Source organism: Erithacus rubecula (assembly GCF_903797595.1).
Source record: "Erithacus rubecula genome assembly, chromosome: 1".
Lineage (NCBI taxonomy): Eukaryota > Metazoa > Chordata > Aves > Passeriformes > Muscicapidae > Erithacus > Erithacus rubecula.
Genome location: NC_136658.1, coordinates 69,483,103 through 69,491,746, shown reverse-complemented (window position 1 = coordinate 69,491,746; position 8,644 = coordinate 69,483,103). Strand labels below are relative to the sequence as shown.

At 37.8% G+C, this 8,644-nt stretch overlaps 1 protein-coding gene across 1 annotated transcript in view; it reads left to right on the top strand.

Annotated features, from left to right (window-relative positions):
* Positions 1-114: 114 nt before the first annotated feature.
* CAB39L (calcium binding protein 39 like) overlaps positions 115-8,644 on the top strand; it is a 60,175-nt gene continuing 51,645 nt past the window's right edge. The window contains exon 1 of the mRNA XM_079304800.1: positions 115-241. The gene's annotated coding sequence lies outside the window, so the exon portion shown is untranslated. The remainder of the gene's footprint in view (positions 242-8,644) is intronic.

Below are 8,644 nucleotides of genomic sequence, written 5' to 3'. Positions count from 1 at the left end.
GCCTGAGTTTCCTTCATTTTGCTTTTAGCCTGGAACTGTAAGATAGGCTTTCAGCAGCATAGCAGCAAATTCTGCCAGTGAACCAGTAAGCTCAGTTCTTCCCAAACTTGTTAGGTGGCAGAAGCTCCCAAGCGATGCTGATCTGACATCCCAGCAACCTGCCTGCAGCTCTCCTCCAGCAGCAGTGTGAGCTTCCTGGGGCTCTGCAGTCTGGACCTGGACTGACTACCTGTACCCAGAGGTGAGAGCAGCACTCCCACGTGCCTAAATGTTTGCTGGCACCTTTGTAGGGGTGACAGCAAAAGGGCTGACTGTCCTGGTGAATGGTGCAGTTGACTGAGCTGCTAAATTAGGCTTCCCTTTCATGGTTCTGGTAACATGCAGAGAGTTAAAATGAACAATTGCATAGACAGGCACAGTGCAAGTAACTTCTTGGAGTGGGGGGAGGAGGTGAACCTGGTCCCAAAGGAATTAATCCAGTTCTCTTCTCCAGGGATATTTTTTCATCTTGAATGCAGTGGGGATTTGGGTTTTTCCTCATATGACCGGGTAGAGACACACCAGTCAAACTACAGCAAACAGCAAAGCAGTCAAAGCCATAGACTTTGGAAAGCCATGGACATTCAAAAAATTTTTAAAAATTCTGATAAAGCTTTTTGTTCTTTTCTGATGGGCTTAGTTCTTTGTTTTATTAAACTCTTAAAGTGTCGTCATATCCATTGAATACTTCTGCCAGCTCCTGCTCTGTCACCTCCTCTGTTCCTTGTTGATTTTACTTGCTCCCTTACAGATGAGTGTCTGCATTTGGTTCTTTTAAAATGCAGCTTTAACATAATATTCTCTTTTGTTATGTTGTTTAGTTTGTGTGGTTTATATGTAGTCTCTTGTTACTCATGTCTATCTTCAGTAAGGCAAAAGAACAGAGAACAGGCAGTTTATGCAGATCATAGATCATTCCTACTTTACAAATTGATTGCCACAAAATGGTTTTAGTGAGGCAGCCTTTGGTTCATCTTAGAAATTTTGCTGTAACACATCATTATCTATGGAGACACAGGCTGATATTCCCCGTAGGTTTGTTTCTCATTAATTGGATTCATCTCAGACTATTTACAGGCTCTCAGTATATTTTGTTACTATGTTTGTAATTCTTTTGCTATTGTAGATATGATAGAAGGTTACTTGGATATTTTTCCCCAGGTATTAAATGAAAGAAGGGGAGAATATATATATCAGAGAAGCCTGTAAATTAATTTTGTTCTACCTCTGGTTTAAGCATGCTTGCATTCTTGGCAACTAAAAGTCTAACAAATTGTCTGTTTGAGAAGTGGAGGTTATAAAATCATAGGCTGTTACAGTCCTAAGGGAATCTTAAAACACAGGCAGAGACTAGCTAGGAAAAGGAAAGGAAAAATTTGTGTCACTGTTTTAACAATAGACTTCTTTCATGTGAAGGACCTAGATGTCTGTTAATTACTAACTGGCTTGAGGGTTTTGGAATCTGGCCCAAAATGCTAAAACTCTTAACCATCCACTGGCTTTCTTCAAGGTCTGCATTTGGAAACTGCTAATGCAATGGATTTCATCTTTCCTGACTGTTTACATGGTAGAGACGTTTTCAGTTTCAGCCATATTTCTGTCTTACACTCTCAGTGTTCATTGCCAGCAGAGATTCCAGGCAGCTGTGTGAGCACAGAAGCAAGGACTGGTTTGGATGGTAGGTAATGCCAGACCAAGCTGAGCAGCATGTGCTGCCTTGGCTGTGCCACAGCCCCACCACACTGATCAAGACCTAAACCTCTGCCCTCTAATTTTGGGTGACGTGAATGAATTAACAAGATCTGAAAGCCTGTGATTACAACTGCACTTGAAAGGACCTGAGATCTCTGGAAACCAGGCAGTAAATGTATATGATGAAAGAAATCCTAAATAAATGGTTGCCCAAACCCCTTTTTATCTTCATTTTTCCATGTGAACACAGCAATATATTTATCTGAAATAAATTTTCACTGGTACTTTTTGAAGTAAGACTTGTGGTTGTAAAGTATTCTGACCCTTTTGATGGCTCTTTGTGGGTTTGCCTTCAGGGTAAAATCTGCACTCAGACTATTTTCGTTAAATGAACATGTAGCAGACGTTAAGCAATCCACAAGAATTAATGAATTTGTGGTGTTCCCACTCTGAAGAGATGATCTGTGGCGATCCCCACAACTTCATTCTGATTTGCCTTTTAACTTTTAAATCCAAGTGTGAAGGCAGCTGCCCTTGTGGTGCCAGCTGATAGAAGGTTGAGCTGCTGGTGCTGCTCTTGGTAACTGCTGTGCAAAGGCCAGAGAGACAGTGCCTGGTGTAGAATTGGACTTGAACTGATAAAAGCCATCAAAAGGAGGCATAGGGCAGCAACCTGAAGTCATTATTTTTTTGTGGTGAAATAACCACTTTCAAATAAAACTGAAACCTGTAAGGTTACAAATATACTAAAGGGAATTTGACTAAAACCTTAGAAAACAGGGTAGATACATGTTGTGGTGTGGAGGCTCAACAATAGAGCTCTTCATAACAATATTCTATACTAAAGAGTCCTTAGTCACAGCTTCCTGTGGGGAAATTAATTTTGTGAAGGATATTCTCATTTTTAGTTGATTTTTTTCCTTGATCCAGTTCAATGTGTTGCATCAGCACTTGATTTGGCTTAACTTTATAGACATATGGAACTAGTATTAAAGTGTGAAGAACAAGAGAAGTAAGAATGGGAGAGTTGTCCTATTAATATTAATTTCATTTGGGTTTGTTTGTAAGTGTTTTGAGGGGTCAGGGAAACCACAGTCCCCTGAATGTTTAAAATTGGCACTGTCAAAGAAAGAGACAGTCCGGATGTCCCTGTGCGTCTTGGGCTGCCCTGTTCCTTTGTGTCATCACTGCCTGGGGTTCAAAAAACAAACAAACAAACAAAACAAAACAAAAACTCCAAAACAACAACAACAACAGCAAAACAAAAAAAAAAAACACCCAACAAAGAAAACAACCCCCCACAAAAAAGCAAACAAAAAAAAGCAAACAAAAAAAAAGCAAACAAAAATAACCTGAAAAACCCCAAACAAGCAAAAAACCCAAACAAAAATGAAAACAAACAAACAAAAAAACCCCACAACAATTAATTTGGTTCAGCTATATTTATCTGAATAACTTCTCCTATCTAATTTGCTGTGCAGCCACTTGGTATTTGTGCTTTCTCAGGGAATTTGGAGGTGGCCTAGGTGCAAAATGAGCATCTGGAAATCAATGGATTGCTTTCTAATTTTATTGTTGGTTGCATTTATCTCAGTTTAAAGTGAGCCAAGTTTTTCTATAGTGTGAGCAAAGTGGTGGTATGGACAGAATACTTACTATATCTAGGTTATTTTCGTTGGTCTTATCAAAGTGCAGAGCCTGGACCTCTCTGTGTTCTCAGTTGTGTTGGATCAAAATCCCCTCCTGCCTTTTTATAGACAGTGGAGACAAATGGGTTTCTCTGGTGAGTGCTTGCCTTTAATTTTGTTATTAACTTTTTTCCCCTGAAAATTTTTTAGTGACTGGAACCAAAGAAACCGTGTTTAAAACATGTTTGACATTATTTCACTAAGTGAACTGTGGGCCCAGATCTTTGTAACCCTTTCTTAAGAAAAAAAAAAAAAAAAAAAAAAAAAGCCCTTTTTCTTAAGAAAAATGACTCCAGTGTATGAATTCAACATTCATCTTAAAGAAGTGTTACAAAGTAATCACAATTTAGATTACATTCAGGCTGGCATTCAACATAAACACAAAACAAAGAAACAAACAAAATAAAACAAAAAACCCACAAAAACCCTACCAACAAACTAACAACAACAAAAGAAACCAAACAAATACCCCCCCCCCTCCACAAAATAAATAAATAAAAAAATTAATAAAATTAAATGCTTCTGGACACATAATTTTAATATGCATTTTTTAAAAAGTCCATCACACATTCCTGTTTATCATCATGAAGAATGTGGGATTGGTTTCTGTAAAGTTTGTAATGAACCAGTTACTTGAGAAGTTGTTTGGTAGCATAATTTGCCTTCACTTAAAGTGAAGTATCATTTTTAAGAATTAGATTATTTTGTTAACAAATTCACAGCAGGGTGTTACAATCTTTGCATTAACAGATTAAGATGTGTGGTTACAACCTGGATGTAGAAATTAGCAAAAAGGGACAGGATTTTCTTGGAACTGTTTTTGCTGCCACATAGTGAAAAAATATTCTGAAACTGCATCCCACTTCCTCCAAGAAAATGTTCATGATTGGATGGATTTTTTTTTCCTTTTGTTCTTTTAATATTGATAATGAAATTAATATAATTAATAATTAATACTCATATAGGCAGTTCAAAAAAATTTAACACAATTTACATTTAGTAAGTCCTCCACATTTCTTCTCACTTCTCCAAAAGCTGTACATTTAGGGGAGTTAAGAGGGGCTTGGTTTTTTTCTGGCTGTTAAATTTTCATGGTGCCCAGCAGGCTGATCCACCTCCCTCTGCAGTCATGTCATTCCTAGAACTGATTCAAGGGAGGTAATGGCAGTAAGGGCTAGAATTCTCATTTTGACAGCAATGTGTCCTTAGAGCAACTTGATAAATTGTGAAACAACATTTTAAAATTTTTTCATAGCATGAGTTAAAAACACCACTTCTGATATCACAGTTATGTTTGTACCTTGTTTTTCCTGCTGCAAGAGACAATAATTAAGATGGAAGAAAGTACAGCTGCATAACTGGATTTTGAAATGTGGGGGACAGTTGTGCGACAGCCATCAGGTCTTTGGATGGTCTTTCTTAAAAATTCTGTGTCAAGGCAGTACAAAGACACTTGTAAAAATTTATACACACAAATTTATTGCAGCAAAAATACTGTTTGTTGCTCTAAGTGTGGGAAGGAGTTATGTGTGGCTTTCTAAGTCAAGGCACTGGAGACTGCTGAATACACAGAGAATAATATTATGTGTGAATGGTTCATTTCCAGCAGCTGTGGTGTCTTGAGCATTCAGCTCTTTGTTTTGCCTGTTTCCATATGTCAGCAGGGAGGCAGGGCTGTATCAGCTTTCCCTTTTCTAGTGTACCTTTTAATTGTGTACTCTCACTTTCTGCAGTTCACTGGCAGTCAGACAGTTCTCTTTCACTTCTTCAAATAAGCAAAACTTATTTTGGACTACCAGTTGCTTTTGGCTACAAGAGAAGCTGTTGCTTTTTGGCTACAAGAGAAGCTGTCTGCAATATATAATTTATTTGTTGTTAGAAGTAAGCACCAAATAGAACCTTATGGAGTGGGTGCAGGACTGGATTCTGGTTGTATTACTCTGTTAGGGTAAATATTGTGTATATTATATAATCCCTGGGAAAAGACTGTGCGGGGTGGGGGAGGGGTATTTTTTTATTTTTAAGGATGAGTTTAAGTAAGTGAGCCAAATAAGACTGAACCTTCTAAATAAAAGCTTATTGCTTAGAAATTGTGTTGACCTTTGGTCCTGCTTCATATCTCCAGACCATTAATAGGTCTTTTCTTTTACATTACAGTCCATGTTTCAGTCTGTAGCTGCTTGCAACAAGCAAGCATCACACACAGCCTTGGGCAAAACAGTAAAAGATAAAGTACTTTAGGTCAAAGGCAGTTTGAACGAGGACAGGAATGACTGTACTCTAAGGTCAAGCTGGCTTAGTGGTCTTTAGGTTATGTGTTGTTTGGAAAAGTTTTTCCCTTCAAGAAGTCAGCATTAATGTGAGGAGATACACTCCCCTGCAATTCTTCAGTGTTTCACCCTTTTGTCAGGGAAGGGGAGATGCTAGCAGAGGATTTGCTGAGATATCCTTATGCTATTCTGATTTCTTGGGCAGCAGTTAAGTGCTAGGTAAAATTGCACAGAGATGTTATCCCTTGTTTTTCCTCTCTTGTTGAACTCCCTCCACGCTGCAGTGTCTCCTCACCAGGTTTCCTAAGATCTCAGCACAGGTCATCAGGACATTGGAGATGACTGCTGCAAAAACTTGAGGGACTCAGCAAATCTTCTCTGTGCAATGTGATGTGCTGCTAGATCCCTGGTACACTTCTAGCCCTGCCTACAGGAGTGTCTCCCAAAGTTGGGGAGCAGCTGAGGATGTGGAACACGTGGCTGTCTGGGGTAGATACAAATACAAAAAGAGGCTTTCAGCAAAGGGAGATGTGATTTGATTTAGAAACATTTGATTGATTTAGAAATAGTTCCAGGGCAGCAGGCAATATATAGGAATAAGTACAAGTAAGTTTTATAAAGATGATTGCAGAAAACTCACTGGATTTTCTTTAGGATTTAAGACTAATAAGAAGTTTAAAAATACCAGGAGCAAAAAGAGTAGTGACATTTTTTTGATGGCTGTGCTAAAGTTGTCAACAATGATGCTGAAAATACAGAACTGTTCTGTATTTCTGTAGTGAGTATGAAGATGGATATTACAAATAATCACATAACTATGAACAAACCTATCATACCCCAGCAGTAAAAAAAAGACTGAAAGAACACTTCTGAAAATTCATGGAGACTGAGAAATTTTTTTTAATGTCTAATGTAAAACTCCAAATCTTAAGGATTGTCATGAAGCCAGATATTCAACATGATTAATAGAAAACATATTATAAGATGTCTAATATTTTCAATCTTGAAAATATTACTGTCAATAAGAATATTTTAATTGATATATAATTTTTTGATGCTCAGTCATTAGATGTTTGTTTGCAAAAAAAAAAGAAAAGTCCCCAAATGAACACACAGTTGAAAGAAAATGTGCAATCCTTTCTGACAGTTTTATCTAGGCCACGCAGAGTAGAAAGATGACAAATGATGGCCTAGCCTCATGTATTTGATTGAATCAAAGAGCATGTTGGCTGACTTTTCTGAAAGATGGACTTAAAGCTTTGTGAAGTTAATAGTCATGGGAAGAGGCCTTAAAAGATGAGGAACAGTATCTGAAAATACTTCAAGGTGTCAAGGCTCATGGGCAATGGGCAGTGGAGAAGACACTCTCTGTAGATAAGTGGTAGCCAAGAACTGACAGGAGTTGAAATGCTGAATGCAGAGTGGGAGATTTCTTTTGCAGTATTAATGATCTCACTTCTGTAATACAATCAGGTTTGATGGGTTATATTCAAGATACTTTTTAGTTGAAGGCAATACTGGTTGTAGGTGCTGGAAAACTGTATCTGTATACTTAATGCAGGTGGTGATGAAGAAGTAAATTCTGAGATTGTTGAAGTGATTTGATCACATACCCATGCCTGAATAAAATGGAGAGCATTCAAAGAACACATGTTGGCAAACACATGGAATCACAGAGGCAGGAAGCAGAGAACAAAACAGAATGGGAATTTTCAGAAAACAAGAAAACCCCCACACATTGAAAGTGGTAACCAATTAACTGTTGCATTATGTTATTAATGGACTTCACAGATTCTCCAGCAGTTGAAATGAGTGCCAAGATACGAAATCTTTTTAAAAGGTGCTCTTGTTTAAGAAGCTGTTAAGCTTTGGGGAACCAGAGTAAATCTTTGAATTTTTAAAACTGCTTTGCTGGTAGTAACAATATTCATTTATTGTTTTGAGAAGAACAAAATAATGTATTTCAAACTTTAAATCCATATAAGGTCTTATTTTGTAACTGTAGGAATAATTTAGAGCCTGTCTTTAGTTTTGAAAGAAAAGCCAGTCTGTGTAAACTGTCACAGAGTCTTACTTCTTGATACATTTGAACTCCCATGTCATCTGTTTTTAGAGGTTTTTTAAATGGAAAAACATAAAAATAGGTAATGTGGTTGTTGGGTTAAATGGCAGGATATTGAACAGCTTATGTTCACATCTTTGGTTACCTGGCTACTCTGCAGCTCTCTGGATACAGGTCTTTGTGTGCTGAAATGTTTCAATAGAAGTTCTTATGCTAGTGAAAGTAATTTCATCCCATGATGACAGCTCAGAGAGGCTGCCTTGCTGTGGTCATGGAAAGTTGAACTGATACGACTCTTGCTGGGTGACCTTCTCACGGGGTTCTGCCTGCTCTCAGAAAACAAGCCATTTCTGTTCAGTGGTACTTGGGTGGAAACTCCAAAATTTGCAACAGTGCCAGATATAATTTTGTGTCCTCATGAGCACTGCAGTTCTGAAAGAAACAGTTTTGAGAACTTTTCTCTCTGAATTCTGCTATTGGGCCTCATAAATTCGAGGTGCTGCATGCATATATAATAGCAAATATGTTCTGCAGATGATCAGGCTCAGATAGCATCTAGCTAAAAATATTATTTTTTTGCAAAGATAGTAGATAACTTCTCATGTCTGGGGTGATACAGATTGATACTTTTTTCATTTGAGAGGTGTACACCTTACTTACTTTCAGTGCTAAACATGACTTTTATAAGTGGACAGTAGCAGTCTTTTACCCTTCAGAGATGCAGATTTTGATGGCAGATTAAGTTATTTTGTGAATGCACACTACAAAAACACACACAGAGAAGAAAATTATCAGTTGCTTCTGTGGGAAGGAAACAGGTATGTGAGTGACCATTAGCATGAGAAAACTAAAAACTGTTTTCAGAGGGTGTGACGAAGTTTGTGACTATAGAT